At 41.3% G+C, this 19,781-nt stretch overlaps 1 long non-coding RNA gene across 1 annotated transcript in view; it reads left to right on the top strand.

Moving 5' to 3' along the window:
* LOC132812486 (uncharacterized) overlaps window positions 1-18,445 on the top strand; it is a 58,001-nt gene extending 39,556 nt beyond the window's left edge. Inside the window, exons 2-3 of the long non-coding RNA XR_009643675.1 lie at window positions 16,488-16,557; window positions 18,301-18,445. This is a non-coding gene — a long non-coding RNA (uncharacterized LOC132812486). The remainder of the gene's footprint in view (window positions 1-16,487; window positions 16,558-18,300) is intronic.
* The last annotated feature ends 1,336 nt before the right edge of the window (window positions 18,446-19,781 follow it).

The raw sequence follows: 19,781 nt of genomic DNA, 5'->3' as shown, positions 1-19,781 counted from the left end.
GAAGGATGTGCTCCTAGGCGGGTGTGCCTGGAATAAAATAAGCGCTAACTACAGTATCTTTACCCCAGCATCCCCTTTAGCTACATAAATGTTGAAGATTTATTTGCTGCTCTAATGCCACTCTCTCGATCACTCCCATTTGTCACTGCTGTAATGTTGATGACGGTGCAAATGTATAAAATTTAATTTAATCCATCCCAAAGCCTCTCTGTACCTGTGTCTCACTTGTGTTCACCGAGACACTCATTAAATCTGACCTCTTTACAAACCCTGCTCTGATATTTCCTTAGAGGGCTCAGAATTAATTAATCACAGAATTGTTACTGTACAAAAGGAGGCTGATTGGCTGATCAGCTCTCCAAAGGATCACCCTCACTGAATGCCATTCTTCTCCCTTTACCCCATAAACCTTCCAATAACACCAGCGAGTTCACAACTAACCACAGCGATTGGATTGTTTTGTTTGTTCATGGGATCACGGCATCACTTGCTGGGGCAGCATTTGTCATCCATTCTAACTGCCCAGGAGATGGTTCAGATTGTTAACTCAGACAAAAAGACAGAAAGAAAGCTGCACATTTAGATCGCACCTTTGATGACCTGGGGCAATGAAACATGAATCAAATCCAATGATTTCAACCTCAAATCTCTGAAAATACAGACACAAAGCTTCCTACTTGTACCAGGCAGTCTCTCCAGCGTCCTTTATTTCTTGAGAAAAGAGGTTTAAGCTGTGTACCCGTTCCTGGTGATTGTAACCTCTGTGTCCTTGTACGATGTATGACTGAACCTTTATTTTCCTGTTCCCTGTGAGCGACATCAGCAGCAGAAACAGGTCCTGACCTGTGCGGGTTTCGGTTGGAGTATTTGTATTGACAAATTCATTCTCACCCTCACATACAGTGTGAAATTGCTGTAAAACAGAAGGAAAGGATTGAGTGAGAACCAACAGAAACACAAAGGCAGTGTGTGTACCTGAGCTGAATGAACCTGGCATGAGGAAAACGTGTCGATGATCACAACTAGTTAGAATCACAGAATCCCTGAGGCGCACAAAGAAACTATTCGGTCCATCGAGTCTGCAATGACCCTACCTCCATAACCCCACATTTTCCATGGTTAGCCCAACCCACCTAACCTACACACTACAGGCCGTGTTAGCACGGCCAATCCAGCAAACCTGCACATCTGTGGGAGGGTCACATATTATGTCTAAGTGCTCAGGATTGTGGATGAAGGCTCACAAACACTTGACTCTGACACAAATGCTCTTTTTTTTTCCAAAATAAAATCTGGGGGCAACTGCAACCGGAAAGATTTCTGATTATCTCATGAGGAAGAGAATTCAAAACTCATGCCATTGACCCAGGGGGCGCAGTGAAAGTTACAGAGGTCTGGGAACCATCAGAAATGTAACAGGTTGTGAGCAAGGTGGGGGTGAGACAAGGACAAAAGGACAGTCTGTCACTCGGGGGAAGACCGGAGAGATAAAGCAGCAGAAATGTAATCCCTCAAGGCCACGGGGAATGGAGTTAGGGCTGGGAAAGAAACAAGGAAGCAAGGTGAGCAGCTGCCAAAGAAATACATTGAAAAAACAGATCATAATCACATAGAGGGCAGAGTACACAGTCTGAAATTGTTGCTGTCATTGGTGAGTACAGAACGCTGTAAAACCTGGATCGTTCTATTACAGCCAACACATACAGGATGGACAAAGTGGCCTCAATCTGTGCTGTAACTTACTGACAAATTTACTTGAGTTTAATATTCTGGAGAAGTGTCAAATAAATCGCAATGATCCCATTCTGCAGACTTTAGTCCATAGCCCTGCATGTTCCAGCGTTTCAGTTACATCCATGTCCTTTTATTCTAATGTGATGCTGGCTACTGCCTTTACAAGCCCATCAGTGAGTTCCTGCCCCCCACCATCCACTCCCCTTCTTTCTGAGAATTAGTTTCAATCTAAAACCTCCAGTTTCTGACCTCTCTGTTATGAATAGCTCCTTCCTATTCACTCGATCTGGATTCCTCAGCATCTTATCACTTCAATTAAATCTCAGCTCATCCTCCTCTGAAAACTTCCCCAACTTATCCAACCTTTCCTCAGAGCAGACATTCTCCAATCATGGAAACATTCTGATCAATCTCCTCTGTACCCTCTCTGGTGAGAACACATCAACGTGGGGACTCGGAGTGAGTGCAGTACCTTAATCATGGATTAACTTGTGTTCCTGACATTTCCAGTGTCACCTCCGTGTTCTTGTGGTTGTCGCTGATACAAGAAGTGTTCTGGTTTTCCCACATGGAACTGGATGTGCACTCCATGGGGCTGGGATTCCCTACCATTTGTTAACTAATCCTAAATTAACTTCAGATTAAAACAAGATTATCAGTTACCCAACAATCAACTTCTTTCATTATTCTCAAGTTACTTTTTTAAAATTATTACTATCTAAACACAACAGGCTTTAATTTGCTGAACAAGTATTCAGGTATCTTCTCTGTTAGAATTACTTGAAGATTATTATCTTCAGCTACATTTGGTGAATTGAACACTGATTGTAAATATATGAATACCAAATGGATTTGAGTTTGATGATAATTAATTTAGTCTGACATTCGTGTTGATTAATATCAATATAAACAGCAATGAGGTTGATTCATACCTGCCCTCTGGGCAATTAGGGATGGGCAGGAAATGCTGCCGGGCCAGCGATACCCTCATCCTGTGAATGAATAAAGGAAAATAAAAGTCTCTACCCAGTGTGAATGTGTACGTGTTCCACAATGCTGTGAACATTCCCAAAGCTAAGTTCTCTATACGCAAAATAACTTGAAGGACTGCCAATACCATTGTTCATTACTTGGTGTGAAAAGAGAAAAAAAAGTCCTTCAAGTTGTGTTTATGAGTAAATTCATTGGTGTCTCAGCAGGATGGCTGCCTGAGTGAATCCCTTACCCTCATCCCCCCCCCCCCCCCCCCCCACACACACACACACACACACACACACACACACACACACAGCAGGTGAACAGCTTCTCCCCTGTCTGACTGGTTTGGCCCGTTTCCAGGTGGGAATGGGTAAAGAATTCCCTTCTGGCATTCCCCACATTTCCAGAGTCTGTCCCTAGTGTGGCTGCACTAGTGTTTTGATTTCGGATAAGTGCTGGCAGACTGTTATACACACTATTACGCACCCCACCCACCGCCCCCTCCCTTCCCCCCTCCCAGAACCCAGTATAAGGCAGTAAAACTTTATCTCCTGCTGAGGAAGGACAGCCTGTGTTAGACTGAGTAGGAACACTGAGCATATTTACCTCAATGACAATTTAATCGGTGACCAGAGCAAGTTAAGCAAGTCCACATAAAATGCATTATAGCACAGAGAGAGGCCCATCAAATCCAAGCTGGTGCTCTGTAGCAGAATTCAATATTCTCATTCCCCATACGTCCCCCAAACTCTGCAATTTTATTTCCCTCGGATCTGATCTAATTGTTTTTATCAATCATTCATCTTCTCTGCTTGCACTACCATAATAGGCAGCATGTTCTGCATATTTCCAGCCAATACAGTCAGCAGAAACACTTGCTCATCTCCCGCTGTATCAAAACTTTACATCTGATCTTAATTCTTGTGCCATCACCTATTGAATACAGATATTTTTTGTCTGCTATATCTAGGTGTGTTATAATCTTATATAGCTCTATCAAAAATATATTCAACTTGTTTAATTCAAAGAAAATACAAATTTCTTCAAATCAATTCACTGAGTGCATTTTCTTCATCAGTGAACCACACCAGTAAGTCTGTACTCCACACTCTGAAGATCACTCATATCATTCAATATTGATGTCTAATTTGTTCCACAAATCCAGATGAGACAAGTTTTCTGCACAACAGCAGTAGTTTTATTATTGGACAGCTGGCGGGAGTTTCAAAATGTCTCTAAAGTAGCCGAGTGTCTCCTTGCAGAGACTGTTCTTCATGAATCTCTGCCTTACCCACAGAGACAGTATATTTAATAGGAATTAGACAAAGACATATCAGTCACATGGGCGATTGTCATTACATAGTTTAAAGCAGGTAATTATGACCTTACAAAGCTTGATGAATGGCGATGTCCTGTGATAAAGTGTGAATGGATTACAGAAACTGATTATCGTATTGTTCATGATTATGTGTTGATGGGAAGAGATTAAGGCAGAAGGGTTCTTCCTTCAGTAAATGGGGGATTCACTTACCTATGCTAATATGGAGGGGAGGTAAGACAATGGGAGCGGGAGGCAGTTTAACAGGGTTGTGCCCAGGGCTCTCAGTCTTGTCTGGAAAGGGCAAATTCCTCTGTCTGGGGTTACGGGGCAATCCCCATGTGTGGCTGCAATGCGTTCTATTTTGAAGGTACAGTCCGCCTCCCCCTACTGAGGTGTTCTGTCTGTATTGTAAGAGTACAGGCCTCGTACTGTTACAATGCAGCAGTAAGGCTTTTGGCAGGAGAATGTTTAACCCTTGAGTCGCCAATGCATACTGAAAGAAAGCAAAGTATGGAACTGGCCCCTCTGTGGTATTTTAAATTCCCCATTCTGACCAGGAATCTGGTGACCAGAATTGGATGCAATGATTGACTGTGACCTAACTAGAGCTTTGTCAATGGTCAGCATCTATTCCATGAGTTTGTTATCATTCCCTCTATTAATGAAGCCCAGTATCCTATACGTTTACTCAAAACACTTTATGTTCTCTCTCCTTTAATGATTTGTACACATTGTCCCCCATCCTGCTGTCCTGCTCCCTGTGTCTGTTCCAATCAAATATATATTCCCTTTCTACACTGCTTCTCTCAAAATGCATCAACTTACTATGTGTTCTAATGAAGAGACATATTCCACTCAAAATATTATCTCTTGCTCGACACATTCTACACGCCCCGGAAAACAGAACAGGACAGCACTGGGATAATCGGCCCACTATGTCTGTACGGATCATGATACCATTCCAAACTAATTCCATCTGCCTGTAAATGGTCCATATCCCTGCCAACCCATGCCTGCTTATGTGTCTGCCCAAATGCCTCTTAAACATTGTGATTGTTTCTGCTTTTACCAACTCTCAGGCAAGTACATTCTAGTCACTGACCACCTCCTGGAGAAGAAACTTGCCCGACATAACTTCCTTTAAACCTGCACAGACATTGTTGGAAATGCTCAGCAGGTCATGCAGCATCTGTGAAGAAAAATCAGTTGATGTTTCGGGTCTGGTCACACTTCCTCAGAAACGTTATCGCTGATTTCTCTTCACAGATGCTGGTAGACCTGCTGAACTTTTCACAAAAATGTTTTTGTTTTTGGTTTACAGCATCTGCAGTTGTTTTGGTTTTCATTTCCTTTAAACGTCCCCCCTCTCCCCTTAAACCTACGGCCTCTAGAATTTGTCGTTTCCACCTTGGAAAAAGAGTCAGATTATTCACTCTGTGCCTCTTGGTTCACCCCGCAGCCACTGACTTTCTAGTGACAACAACCCAAGATGTTCCAACCTCTCCCAATCCAGACAACATCCTGGTAAACCTGTTTTCAATCTCTCCAAAGCCTCCACACCCTCCTTATGTGGTGATCAAAACGGCACACAATACCCCAAAGGTGGCCTAATGACAGTTTTATATTCACTCCCCTGACAGAAGAAGGCAAGCCTGCCATCCACCTCCTTCACCACTTTCAGGGAGCTGTGAACGTGCACCTGAAGATCCCTCTGTATATCAATGCTGCTCAGGGCCCTTCCGTTTAGTGTATACATTCCTCTTGCAATGTGCCTCCCAAAATGCACCACCACACATTTGTCCAAATCAGATATATCTGTATTTTCTCCGTATAACCTTCTAACTGATCTTTCTTGCTGTGTCCTTTGACAACATTCTTCACTGTTCACAGCTTCATCAATTGTACCATTTACAAACTTGCTAATTCAGTTGTTTACATTTTCTTGCTAATTACTGATATATGTTGCAAACAACAGATGCCCCAGTTCTGATCCTTGTGGAACAGATGCACTGGCCACAGACCTCCAGCCAGCAACATGTCCCTGTACAACTGTTGCTGGGAGAAGTATCAAAGAGGAGCCTGAGTTTAGCAGCGCGGTGACCTTTATACAGCGCTCCTCATTTAAGCATGGTGGGAGAGTTCCCTCTCGAGAACTCTGTGGCTTCCCCAGCCAAGTACTGCTGGGTTTCCTTCATGCTTTCCGGTAATATTTTCACTCGACCTGATCTCCTGGGTTTGGAATGTTAGCTCGGATATTTCTGTGCTCCCTTTCCCAGTTTCTGATTCGCTGTCCCTCTGCAACTTCCCCTCTCAGCTCATGCAGTTGCTTTGCCAGTTCATTCAAGAATTGTTTGACCCTATCCTTGCCATTGGACATCTCGGGCACTCCCACTGCCACACCCTGTGGCACCTGCGTAGTCCGTCCGGTCACTAATACAAAGGGGGACTGCCTTGTTCCCTTTGCTGGGGTTGATGTTAATTTAATTAGGATGGTGGGGAGTACTCTAACCCATCTAGGGGACATAGCTTTAAATTAAGGGGTGGTAGATGTTAGGGGTAGATTCTTCACACAGCGGGTTGTGAGTTCATGGAATGCCCTGCCCGTATCAGTGGTGAACTCTCTTCTTTATGGTCATTTAAGCGGGCATTGGATAGGCATTGGAAGTTATTGGGCTAGTATAGGTTAGGTAGGATTCGGTCGGCGCAACATCGAGGGCCGAAGGGCCTGTACTGTGCTGTATCCTTCTATGTTCTATGTTCTATCTCTGCCTGTCTCTGGGAGGGCCTTAGTCAGACTAGCTTTCAGTGTCTGCTTCATTTCTTCTGCTGTACCTGAGCTCTGGGGGTGGGATGGGAGATGGGGTTTCTGTTCAGTACCAAACAGGCCACAGAGCTGTTTAACTATGTTCCCTGTAACATGTGTCCCTTGGTCAGAATCTGCAGGGGAATGCTTCCACCCACTGCGTAAACCTGTTTATTAAGACCCAGCAGGATCTCCTTCCCTGGGATTGGGATGGGTGTCTGTGTCAAATCCATCTGTAATTGTTCCCATGGACCCCTGGGTCCCTGCTGCTGCCTCCATTTTATCCTGATTGCTTTCACTGGCTCACACTGTGAACACACTACACACCTTCGACAAAACCTTGCTTTATCTCTCCCTGTTCCAGGCCTCCCCCTGTAGCGGAGCATCTGATATTGCATTGTATCCTGCTAAATATGGGCTGACCCATGATATGGTTTTAATAATGTTTGCCTTATACAGCGTGGTGGCACTGCTGGATCATCCAGACTCTGTCTTGTCCTATTACTGCCCCACCTTTTTCCCATTCCTCTTTCTCCTGTTGTGGGACTGTTTCTGGGAATATCTTTAAACCTTCCTCTCTCACTTCTGCAGCTCCTGCCACTGCCATCTCCTCAAATGTCTGCACTGTTTCAGTCAGTATTTTACCTGCCTTATCCACATACTCACTGCCCTGTTGGTGTGGGGTTTCTACTTCCCTGTGAGCTCTAATCTTTATTATTGTTGCTTCATTGGGAAAGTTAGCTGCTTCCACTAACTCTCTGACCGGTTCCTCATGCTCTATGTGGCCCCCAGACAAGGTGATGTACCCTCACCGAGCCCAGACCAACACATGGTCATGAACAATACCAAAGGCATGCTGACTGTCTGTGAATATGCTGACTCCCTGACCCCTGGCTAATGTCCGTGCTTCTGTCAGGGCTTGTGATGGTTCTGCCAATCCTGGCCTCCACAAAAGGCCTCCAATAATTAAACAATCTAAAGTTTGCCTTACCCTTTCGCGATGTGCAGATGGATAGTTTTAAAATCCTGGTCTTTTGTTCCAATGGGATTATCCCCTCTGCCTTCCTGATTTGATCTCCCTGATATGATGTCCCAGGTACGCCTCTACCTACCTTCCCAGTTGCACTCTCTGTGGGTTAATTTTAAGCCCGGCCTGCCTGAACTGACACAATACTATGTTTAATATTTGGATATGTTCTTTCTCACCAACTGAGGTAATAAGGTGTTGGTAAGATTAAATAGACTAACTCCATCAGCCTTACATCGGTGGGATATACTGGAATATTATGGGATCCCTGAGGTAACTGGATCCAGGTGTACTGTTTTCCTTTGATAGTAAACATCAGCTTATTCTGCCATTATGGACCAGAACCCATTCACAATATCAAGGGCTGAGACCATATCCTGTTGCGATTTCAATCCATTAAATACAGTGGTGTGGTTTGCTACTGTAGGATACTCTTTAGTGGCGGATTTACCGAGGGAGGTATAATCAATAGTGAGGTGGGATGAGCCGTCTGGATTCAGTGAATTAGTCTGGGATACTGTCGGTCTGACTGTTCCCTGCTTCTCTCAATCTGTTACTGTCACAATGACTGCCTCCTCAGCCCCAGCTTTAATGGGATCCTGTGTGTGTGGGGAGTGAGAGGGCCCTCGATCTTTACAGGATCCACAGATAATAACCCACATTCCTGTTTGAGTTCCCCGCACTGCTGTATGGGTCCTAGCTATAACTCCCCAGATTCCCTGACTGTTCCAGTCTCCCTGCAAGGTAACTACTCTGGAGATGTCGCCTCTCCTTTGCTTCCTGTCTCAGGCCTGTCCAGGTTGTTCCCATATTACAGTTCGGGTCTCTACGTCAATAGTTGCTCCGAACTGTTCTAAAATGGCAACTCCCAGAATGGTCCCTTCCTCAGTTTCACACTCCCATATCTGAGTATATTTTGCCATATCGGTGATCTGCATCGGGTTATTTCATCCAGCTTCTTCGATTCCCTCTCCAAATGCTCTCATTTTAGTAATTGAGAGGGTGGGGGCAAATCCATATCGGTAACTGATATAGCTGCTCCTGTATTAATATTTATTAATACAGCAAACACAGCATCAATAAATATTCATGGGCTCTGCATGTGCCTACGTGAGCACATGCCACACACAATGTGAACATCTATCTTCCTCTCTCTGCCTCCGTTCCTTGGCTATGTGCCCTTTCCTGCTTCCCTTGTAACATTGTGGGTCTGATTACCCTCCCTGTATTGAATCTATTCTTCTGTGTTTCTGCGTTTGCCTCAGCTCTCATGACCAATTCAGCATTTGATTAGAATTATCTCCCACTGGGAGTCCCATGTTTATAATTACAGTTAAATGGGGTCCCATGTCATCTTTTAAACACATCAAACCGATCTCATCATCACACTTTGGGGTTTGGTAATCCCCCGTGTTCCTTACACACCTCAGGCTTCCTCTCTGTATGATCCTCGATATTACCCTTGGCTCCATGAGTCACCAAGGTTATTTTAGCCCATTCAGCCTGTCTCCTCCCCAGTGTGTCCCTGCAATATCTGTAAATGCCTGGAGCCACTGATCGGCTGTGCACTGGGGGGAACCGGCTCACACCCCCATACCCTCATTGCAGGGACAGATTCTGCTGTACACGTCAGGGCATCTTGGCCTGAGAGATCTTGGCTGACACCATCTTCGGTGAGACTGTGTACCTTACCTAATTCATCCATATTGTCTCAATAAGGCCCATTATTACCATTTCTCCATCAGACTGGGTGTTCATTCACCAACACCTGTCGTTCAGCCGGGTAAACGGTTCAGGTTTGGTTTCTGTCAGTTCCCTTTGTTGCTCCCTACTGTCTAGCCACGTTGGGCTTTGATGCCGAGCGGTGCCATGGACACGGCCTTCTGGGCCTTACAGGGCAGTGGGTCATCCCACCCATTGCTGTCCCTCTGTCGATACGTGGGCGCTTCGCCATCTAACCTGTTCTACCCAGTGTCACCATCCTCACTGTCTTCTAAGGAGAGCGGGGCACTAGGTACCTCCCCCACTGTAACTACCAGCTGGCCCTTTGGCTTTTAGGTCTCACGTCTGAGAGTCACCACCTTCACTTGTTCCTGTTTCCCATAATAATGTAACCCATCCTGTCCTTCCTGGAATAAAACAGAACAAAATGTGAATTTGGTTTTACTTGACATATTTATAACTTGACATTCACTTTACAGATCTATAGAGGTGAGAATTGTACTGTGATTATTTAAGTGAATTTAACATGATCATACAGTGAAAATAACTCTTAACATCAACGACAATGAACGAACTGAATAATATGTGATCATTTGTACCAGTTCTTGCAATGAAAATTCAATTTTATTTAATGCTTGTCACCCATTACACCATAGGCATTGTTATTAGGGAATAAAGTAATGGAAGGATATCAGAGAAAATAAATAGACTTTAATTTTAGCTTCACTGCAATAATGAACCAAAACAATATTTGGAAATATGGTTAAACTACATAACAAAGTTTCCAGTGTCATTATTGACATGAAAACTATTTTAGTTTGCAAGTTGTTTTGCTCTAAGAATAATTGGAAATGAATTGTGATTATGAATTGACCATTTAAAATGTACTTTGAAGAGAATAGTTAGATATATTTTTGGAGGAAATTAGGGAAGGAAATAAATATGTATACATTGGTATTAATAGTTTAAAAATGTTTGGAAGTTGACTGGGATTCTTTGATTGAGAGAGGCTGCATGATTATAAAGACTAATTCACCTTTTCCATTGCATTGTTGGTTTCACTAGAATCTGTTGTGGTCTAAGCTCTTGTTGTGTGCAATGGACTGTCACTAATAGCTTCATTAACCTGCGAGTCTCAGATCAGGTTCCCTTTGTCTGTAAGTCAGTCTGTAAGTGCGCAATACACCTGCTTTTCTGAGGGGAAACAGAGACTCTTTTCAAAGGAAATAAGTGGCAGTTCACACACCATCGGCAGGGAAGTGTTTTTCTGAAGAATTTCATTGTCTATCTATAAACCGATTGTATCTGTGTTTGTCAGTTTGTGGAGGATTCAGCCCCTTTGTTCTCAGCTGTTTTTATACAAGCAGTAGCTTCATTATGTCTTTGCCAAGAATGTTGTTTACTTTCCCCTTTTACTGTGATTGTGCAGGTTAGAATATTCTGTGAATCAATAATGTTCAGTAACTGAACATTGAATAGTTTAGACTCTAACAGAGTAGTTGCCTTGTTTTCAGCTAATTATTCATTTCTTTTATTTCCTGGTTGTGTTGAATGTCACAGAAACAGGCTCTGAGCAATGTTTCCATTCACTTGTGTTGGAGACACTGAGAGCCATGTGGTCAGTCAGTTTCAGGCTGAGGGATCAGTTTCTCTGTCCTATGAGATGGTGGTCACTTGCTCAGTTTCCGATGGCTCACCTCAGCGTCAGTCCATCAGCTGCTGAAACCCTGCATCCAGCATTTGTTCCCTCTCACCGTGACTATTCCAATACAGTCCCAGCTTGTCTCCCACATTCTACCTCCATTACCTCATGATCACCTCAGATTTTGCTGTCTGTGTCCTTGCAGCAAGTTGTGTCAGACACCTTCCTCAGTTTTAACCTGATCTACATTATGTTCAGAAAGATATTTTCAAAATTTGGTTCACTGCTTTTAAACCTACCCGGGCCTTCACCCTGTCCTCCCTGCGTAGTTCCACACCTCCCTGGGGTATCTGCACTTATCCAGTTCCAGCTGTGTGAGGGTTTCTTACTTTGTTCTCCTCCCTGTTGGTGGTTTTAGTTTCAGTTGCCTTGAACCTAAACTTGGTCATTCTCTTCCCCCATTCCCTTCAATGCTCCTTAATTCTCCCTGTTTGATCAAGGTTTTGGTTCCCACCCTTTGTAGCTCGGGAACAGTCCTGTGGTATCATTGCTGAACTGTTAATGCAGAGACCCAGCGAATATTCTGGGGTCCCTCATTCGAATCCCACCATGACAGACGGGGAACTTGAATTTAATAATCATCTAGCAATATGAGTCTATTGATGAAATTATTCTCCATTGTCAGGAAATACCCATCTGGTTCAGTAATGCCCTTTCAGGACGGAAGCTGCCATCCTGACCTGGTCTGGCCTACATGTGACTCCTGACCCACAGCAATGTGGTTGGCTCTTACCTGCTCTCTGGGTAATGAATGCTGCCCACAGCCAGTGGCACCTACATCCAGTGAATGAATTTTAAACAAAAATCTCAGTGTTGGGATCATGTGAGAGAAGCAGAAGGTGACCATTCGGCCCCTCGAGCCCAACCATTCATTAAGACCAGGCCTGATTTGTTCGTGATTTGTATTCCATCTCCCCTCAATGTCCCTTAACAAGAATCTATCAACTTGTGTCTTAAAAATACTCAGTGAGTCCACCTTCTGGGGCAGAGAGTTGCAAATTTGCACAGCCCTCTGATGGGAAACAAATATCATCATTGCTGTCCTGAAAGGGTGAACCCAATTTTAAAGCAGTTCCCTCTAGTTCAGGAATGACCCACAAGTGGAAACATCCTTTCCACATCCACCTTATCAAACCGTTCAAGATGTTAGATACTTCAGTCATGTCACCCCTCACTCTCCCAAACTCTAACTGTAACAAACCTATCCTGTCCAACCGATCCACATTTTATTTCTGTCACTCCGGGTGTGAGTGGGGTTGAAATGTTATGTTATGTTTATTATGCAGTGAATGTGTTGCTTCACTGTGTGGAGTCTAAGAGTCAACATGAGCCATACTAGCTTCCCTGTCTCACTGTATTACATATATCTTACATCACTGTCGTGTTTCCATCCCTCCCTACCTCATCGAACTAAAAAGAATGACAGAGATCGAGAAAAGTTGTTAGAAAATTTGTTGTTGCATAAAAGGTATTTAATCTGTTTGTACAGATTGCATTGTAATTGTAGTAACCAGTTAATTAAAAGTTACTGACAAAATATTTTAAGAGGATCTACTGTTGGTGGTGGAAATGCTGCTGGTTCATATAAGAGAGGGCTGGGGTGAATACTGTACTTGGTTTTGATGAGAAAGTTGAGCAAGGTCAGATTCTTTTATCTTTTTCAATAAGGGGCAGAGATTGCAGCTAGGACAGCGTGGAGCTGTTTTGGTCTTGCAGACATTATAATAATATTTATTTGATGTGATGTGGGTGTCACTGGCTGGGCCCAGCATTTATTGCCCGTCCCTAGTTGCCCTTGAGAAATTGGTGGTGAGCTGTCTTCTTGAGCCGCTGCACTCTACCTGCTGTGGGTATACAGCACAAAACTGTGAGGAAAGGCTGAGGCACTTGGGTCTGTTCTCATTGGAGAAAAGAAGGTTTAGGGGAGATTTGATAGAGGTGTACAAGATGGTTAGGGGTTTAGATAGGGTTGACAGTGAGAACCTTTTTCCGCTAATGGAGTCAGCTGTTACTAGGGGACACAGCTTTAAATTAAGGGGTGGTAGGTATAGGACAGATGTTAGGGGTAGATTCTTTACTCAGCGGGTTGTGAGTTCATAGAATGCCCTGCCAGTAGCAGTGGTGGACTCTCCCTCTTTATGGTCATTTAAGCGGGCATTGGATAAGCATATGGAGGTTATTGGGCGAGTATAGGTTAGGTAGGCTTTGGTCGGCGCAACATCAGGGGCCGAAGGGCCTGTACTGTGCTGTATTTTTCTATGTTCTATGTAATACCTTGGGGTGGGGATTTCCAGGATTTTGACCCAGCGACAGTGAAGGAACAGCTATATATTTCCAATTCAGGGTGATTAGTACCTTATTGGGGAACTTGAAGATAGTTGTCTTTCCATCTAGCTGCTGCTCTTGTCCTTCTCGATGGAAGTGGCCATGGGTTTGAAAGGTGCTGGTTCGTGATTTCCTGCAATGCATCTTGTAGATAGTATACACTGCTGCTACGGAGCATCAGTGGTGGTGGGGGTGTGGGGGGTGGATACTTGTGTATGCTGTGCCAATCAAGCGGGCTGCTTTGTTTCGTATGGTATCAAGTTTCTTGAGTGTTGTTAGGGCAGCACTATCCATGCAAGTGGGGAGTATTCCATCACACTCCTGACTTGTGTCTGGTAGATGTTGGACAGGCTTTCAGGAGACAGCAGTTGAATTACTCTTGTAGCCACCGTGTTTATGTGCTGACACCAATTCAGTTTCTGATCAATGATTATTCCCAGGATGTTGATAGTGGGTGTTCAATGATGGCAACACCAGCGAATGTCAAGGGATGGTGGTTAGATTATTTCTTATACGTGATGGTCATTGCCTGCATTTGTGTGGGATGTATGTTACTTGCCCCTTGTCAGCCCAAACCTGGATATTGTCCAGATCTTGTTGTACTTGGACTTGGACTGTTTCAGTAGCTGCGGAGGGAATTAATTATTAACGTTCAATAACCATGGAATTATGCAAATTCCTTTTTCTATCAAATGTCATGGACTGTATCTTGTGGTCACTCTGATATTCACTTTGGTTATCTCCTTACTCTCTTCCTGATTTAGACACAAATGTTGGATCATCGATCAGGATAAAATTACATCAATTTCTCCTTCTTCACGGTGCAATGATAGATTTTGAAAATCTAAGTGTTGCTAACATCTAATTATTGTTCCGTTCAGTCGGGGGTATATTTATGCTCAGTAAATGCAATAATGGCTCAGTACATGAAGTAATGTGAAGATATGGCGGGGTACAAACTCACAATGATTGTGAATATCAATTTTTATTTTAACCATATAAACACAGTTGAATTGTTTTAATTATATTTGACTTCAATGCTCACATTCATTGTATTTCTGATCACAATAAGAGTAAACTATTTCTTGTGACAAAATTATTTAAAATTCATGTCACTTTTTTATGGACGCAAAATCGAATCAACACCCGTTTGTTCCCTCCTTTACCCATCGCAGTCATGTTTGAATTGTACTATGCTAGCTTGGTACAGCACGGAAACAGGCCATTCAGGCAGCCCGGCCAGGTTCCCTAAACTAAACTAGCCCCATTTTCCTGTGTTTGTTCCATATCCTTCTGGACGTTTTCTATCCATGTAACTGTCCAAAAGTCTTTTAGATGTTATAATTGTACCAGCCACCGCCTTTCCTCTCACAGCTCATTCCGTGTGAGCCAAACACACTTTGTGAAAAAAGTTGCCCCCCAGATCCCTTTTAAATCGTTTCCCCTTACCTTAAATGTAATTTACACTGTAGAATCTTTATGACTGCAAAGTTATTAAAAGTTGAGAGGTACTTAGAAGCAGCATAATAACATTCATAGTTTAGTCAGTGGACGGAAGCAAATAAATTCAAGATATTGTGAACATTACAATGAACAACGGATACAAGTTGAGAAAATGTTGGATTGAAAAATAATTCAGAAGACACTTAGATATTTTCTAATCAACTCTGAGGTGCTTTGACACATCTCTGTTGAAGTTTAGAATTGAATCCATACCTCCTGGTCTTTCAGTACAGACATTACCAGAGCCCTACATAATGTTCCTATGCAAGAAGGGCAGGACTATAATCACATACTTACGGTGGTTACTCACAGGGAAAACTGCTCAAATATTTATTGTGATAATCAGACTGGGTTGTATTCGACAATTCCAGTGTGTAATGGACTGATAAAAGGAATTAGTAATTCATAAAAATGTTGGAACGAAGCGACAATGATCTTAAACAAATATAAATCTCATGATAATCAAGTAATTAAATATGTTTGAAGCAGTCATTTATGTACTCAAAATTAAACTGCTTTGTAATGCTCATGACTTGGAAGTAAAGCATTAGTCATTCAATGTGACTATTAATCGAAAGATAATTTCCCTCATTTTCACAAAATTGTGATTTCTAAGAATTCAAGATTTATTGTAAAAGAATAGAGCAAACATTTGTTAATTCTGGTTTGTATACACAAGAAACACGTGAAATTAATACAATGTTTAACATGAAAAATACTTAGCTCTTATTGTAATAATTAGAAATATAGAAATGTTAGCATTGAAATGAAATACAATTAATACAAGGATGCAAAAAACTGTGGATACTGGAAATCAGACACAAAAATAGCTGATAACAAATTTAAGAATGATGAGAAACCCTTACTGCAATGTAATTGTACAATATGTTGGAAAGAACTGAAATATTGATGTGAAAACTAGTTAGTCATCTCTTAATTGATAAGACTGATTAATGATCATTTAATTAAAATGAGAATTCAAATGAAAGAGAATGAGATAGTTACTATGAGTGTTGGGTGAGAAAACTTTGCTTGATTGCAGGTGTGTTGACCTGAAACGAGTGTAAATATTTCATCATGATACTGGCACTAAGAAATAATAGATTCAACTCTCATGATGGTGTGATAATTGAAATTACAATTAAAGAATAATTAATGTTGGAACTAAACACTTAAAACGATTCAATATTTTCACAGCAGTTTGTACTAGATATTCAATAAGATCAGTAAACTGAGAATTAAAATATTGGGTTAATTTCAAAACAAAAATCACACCTTCAGAGATTATTCATCAGAATAGTTTTGTCATTGAAAGAAACCTCATTTATTCAAGAATTCTGCATTTTCCTCATTTTCTGTCTTTTTCCCACAGGGATCTGCACTGGAACCCTTCTGTTTGCGGGACAAATATATATAAGTGACATGGATTAAAATCTAATTTGGTGAGTTAATAAGTTTGCAGACGATACAAAGTTCAGTGCAGTTGTGGATAATGTAGAGGGTTGTCAAAGAATGCAGCAGGAAAAAGATAAATTGCAGATATGGGCAGAGAAATTAAAGGCAAAGTTTAATCCATACAACAGTGAGGTGTTTCACTTTGGGAGCTCAAATATTAAGGAAAAGTAGGTAATGGCAGGACCCTGAACAGCTTTGTTGTTCAAAGGGATCTTGGCATTCAAGACCATGGCTCCCTGAACGTGACCATGCAAGTAGATAGGGTGGTCAGGAAGGCAAATGGCATGCTTGCCTTTATTGGTCAGGGAACTGATTACAAGAGTCAGGATGGCATGTTGCAACTTTATAAGACTTTGGTTAAGGCATACTTAAAGTATTGTATTCACTCCTATTCGCCACATTATAGGACGGGTATGGTGGCTTTGGAGAGGGTACAGAGGGCATTTACCAGGATGCTGCCTGGATTTGGAGACGTGAGAAAAACTCAGGTTGCTTTTTTGTGGAGTAGCGGAGGATGGAGGAAGAATTGATGCAAGTCTATACAATCAGGAGATACGTAAATAGGGTTGACAGTCAAAATGGTTTTCCCAGAGTTGAAACGTCAAAAGTATGTGACATGCATTTAAGGTTAGGGGAGACAGTTCAAGGAGCATGTGAGGGGCAATTTGTTTTTTACAAAGGGAGTGGTAGGTGTCTGGAATGAATTTCCAGGGTTGGTGGTAGAGGCAGATACATTAGGGCTTTTTTAAATGTTCATTTAGATAATTTGGAAGGATGTGGACAGAAGGGGTGAGTTTATTTTGCATTATGTTCAGCACAACGTTATGGGCCAAAGGGCCCATTCCTGTGTTGCACAGATCGTTGAGAGAAAACTCATGTCTAACACATATGACATTTAATCTAATCAATATTTAGTCACTGGTGTCAAAAATAGGAATAAAGTAAGTAGAGAATGAACTTGACTCTAATCTAAAGATATAGTTTGACATTTACACAGGTAATGCTTTGGTATTTTTTTCTGAATTATCAGCTTTGATGGAGATGTGTTGAAAATGTTTGCAGTTACTGATCTGCTGAACCAAAATGACCCCTTTTAAACTGATGATTGGACTAGAAACCTTTTAGAAAAGTTGAAAATATTCGGTAAGGTGAGATGCACATCATAATTTAATCCTATATTTCTTATTGACAATACTCCAATAAAACGTTTTTTTCACGTCTATACCAAAAAGATTGATTTTCCATCCAATGCTCATTGGAAATATCTGAATGCTACTTATTTCAACAATCAAAGTAACCATAGCCTCATCGATTAAGAGTTATCTAATGACATTTTGCCAATAATTACTGTTTATTTCGGCACATTGTATCTTCAAACAACAATGTGAGATTTCTCTTTAATATTCAGTTCACTGACAGCATATTAATAATTTAGTTATTGCTAATATCTAATAACTGATCAATCTAGTGAGGGATATAAAAGTGGAATTATGGCTCAGTACATCAACTGATGGAAAGATATTGCAGCGTTCAATCTCCCAATTATTGTGAATATCGATGTATATTTTGATATGATTTGATTATATTTTTCTTCAACGTGAAAGTTTATTGTATTTCTGATCTCAGCAAGGGTTAAATATTTTAAAGCTAAAAATATTCAAATTTGTGACTTTTTTTGTAAACACGAGAAAAAAAAGTTACATGTGTTTGTTCTTCCCTTTATCAATCAGAGTACATTTTGAATTGTTGGAAGATGTACATTTGTGGAAGGAAGGGGAGCTGCCTGCAGCTGAATAGTCACATTGAATTTTTTTTTGGTGATTCCATCTGCTGCTAAGCATTCTAATTATCTTTTCATTATCAGAAAAATTGCTTTAAACCTATTCAGCAGTTGTATTTTTCATGAATTTACAATAAGTGCATGATATGTCTATTTATTTTTCCTTCAATTGTCATGATATTAATTTTTTCGTAAGAGCCTATATACTTAGTACCATCATTATTGTGAATTACCATTTCATTCTCAGTCCATTGCATAGAAACAGTCGAATTAATTCCCAGCCCAATTATCAGAGTGAACACTGGTTAGTTTTCATTTGAGTAATCACAAGTAATTATAATCCCACCCTTCCTGGGTGGGAACATAATGAAAGGAACCTGTGGAATTCCAGTAGAGTATCTCCCACGAGACCAGGAAGTGTGCGTTGAGTTCCCATCTTCAACAGAGATGCACCAAAACAGCTTCGAATGGTGATTAGAAAATATCTAAGCAGAGTTTGAATTGCTTTTCAATCCAATTTTGGATTTGCTCTGTCTGTTGTTCATTCCAATAATCACAGAATCTGCAATTTGTTATCTTCAGGTCATTAATAAATGTATGTATCACATTACATTGTCTCTAAATTTTAGATTTGAGGACACTGTAGTTTTTCAAATTTAAAATATCACAATACCTTACTACTTCCACTTATCTCACTTTGTGTATGATGGCTTCAAAGCATTTTGCTAAGCAATTCTACTCAACATAAAGATTTTGTTGACTTTAAATAGTATCTTCAGCACTCGCTTATCAATCTATTCCTAAATCAAAGAATCATAGAGTCATAGAATCCCTACAGTGTTGAAACAGGCTACTTGGCTCAACAAGTCCACACCGACCCTCTGAAGAGTAACCCACCCAGACACATTCCCTTGTTCTATTACTCGACATTTCTCCTGACTAATGCACCTAACCTACATATCCGTGAACACTATGGGCCATTTAGCATGGCCAACTCACCTAACCTGTAGACTTGGATACTATGGCATTGTTATTGAAATCAATGCTCACACAAAACACTATTCATAAAGCCAGACAATGGTCTCATGATCATTTAATTACTGTTCAGTGGAATAAGCTGAGTAACTGTTTTATTGTTCCTGAGATCAATCACCACAGTAAGCATCTGATTATCATTCCCTCCAGTAAATACAATGAGTGTCTTCTGAAATTTCTGTTCTGTAATTATCCAAGATACGTATTGCGTACAGCAGTGTTTATTCTTCATTACGAGTGGCCAAGGATTCTAACAGCCATTGATCTTGATCTTATTGTTACTGAGTGCAGTAACCACAGTAAACATTTCATTATAATTCTTGCCAATAAATACAAGAGCTATCCTCTTACTTTTCAGCCCAGCAATTACACATGATTGTCAATGCTACTATATTA

Source organism: Hemiscyllium ocellatum, unplaced genomic scaffold (assembly GCF_020745735.1).
Source record: "Hemiscyllium ocellatum isolate sHemOce1 unplaced genomic scaffold, sHemOce1.pat.X.cur. scaffold_276_pat_ctg1, whole genome shotgun sequence".
In the NCBI taxonomy this organism is placed as follows: domain Eukaryota; kingdom Metazoa; phylum Chordata; class Chondrichthyes; order Orectolobiformes; family Hemiscylliidae; genus Hemiscyllium; species Hemiscyllium ocellatum.
The sequence above is the reverse complement of the archived record's forward strand: the minus strand, read 5'-3'. Positions and strand labels throughout refer to the sequence as shown.